This window comes from Haplochromis burtoni, unplaced genomic scaffold (assembly GCF_018398535.1).
Source record: "Haplochromis burtoni strain Fernald_Lab_line unplaced genomic scaffold, NCSU_Asbu1 Contig_108, whole genome shotgun sequence".
In the NCBI taxonomy this organism is placed as follows: Eukaryota; Metazoa; Chordata; class Actinopteri; order Cichliformes; family Cichlidae; genus Haplochromis; species Haplochromis burtoni.
The window spans coordinates 1928263-1929692 of NW_024582469.1; positions in this window are offsets into that span (position 1 = coordinate 1928263).

Sequence of the window (1430 nt, forward strand, 5' to 3'; positions counted from 1 at the left end):
CTTGAAGGGTGTTGGAAAACAACCAGAACTGAGGCAGGCATTGATCAGGACCAGAAGGAAAGGTCCGACTGAGTCCAGAACCTGCTTCAGAAGCCGAGAGGGGATAGCATCGGTGGAACAGTTGGTAGTCTTAACCTTGCAGACTATTTCATGCAGCTGAGAGAGAGAGATAGGTTCGAACTGATTAAAGGCAGAATGGCACAAAGATAAAACACAGGGATTGGAAGGTGAAGATGGAATGACAGACTGCAATTACTATGGATTTAATTTGTTGATATTCTAAAAATCTTTTCTTGTTGATCCCATATTGTGTAACTAGTCTGTCAAATGAAATAAATTCTGTTCCTTCTAGTATATGTTCTAAATATTTGATTCCTTTACCACTCCAATCTGAAAAGTTTATCATATTATTGTTTTGTAATATGTCAGGGTTGTTCCAGATAGGTGTACGTTTGCATGGGATTAATGAAGACTTTTCCCCTGTTATCGAATATAAGGTTTTGAGAATAGAGGGTTCCCTAACAAGTTATTCTAGGAGTTTTTTGTTGCGCGTATTTGGATAAAAACACGGAGATTTTTTTCAGGAGGTTTCCTGCTTGTTTGCCTAAGGGTTGGGTGGGAGCCGCAGTGCGCTGAATTTGAGAAAAGACTAAGGATTTTTTCAGGGGTTTTTGCCCTGTTATTGAATAAACGTTTTGGGAATAGAGGGGTCCCTATCAAGTAATTCTAGGGGGGATTTGTTGTGCATTTTTGGAGAAAGACAGAGGGGTTTTTTCAGGTCTCCCTGCTTGTTTGCCTAGGGGTTTTTGCTGAAGCCCAGTGAGCTTATGCTTGGGGGATGCGAGAGTTTTTTGCGACTCGACTTTGATTCTCAATTTCCTTTTTCGGATTAAACAAATGCATAAAATTGAAATAAAGTTTTCCACGAGGCATGCAACCTGTATGTCTCGCCATACTGAACGTTACAAAAGCACAAGTTTAACTAAGAACTTTTACTCTGGTTTAACACATTTTCCAAACACACACACACACACACACACACACACACACACCAACACACACGACACACACACACACACACACACCACACAGACGACACTGGCGACACAGGCCGGGTCAGACGCAACACTGACCCACCACCAGATGGCGTTTTTTAAGCATAAAAAGTAAAAACTTTTTAATGGCTTAAAAATAAAAGAATGCTATTTGATATAAAAACTTTATTTTTTAATAATCAATAATTTATTTTGGGCGGAAAAAATTAATGAGCTATGAACTAGCATATTTTGATGAATATCATAATTCTATGGCTACCATATGTATTACTTTTTATTACTTCCTAGGGTCACAAATCATTTGATTGGGGCCACAAATCACTCTGTTTGACATAAGGGGTATAATATCCCTCCTGACATTTAACGCACATCACT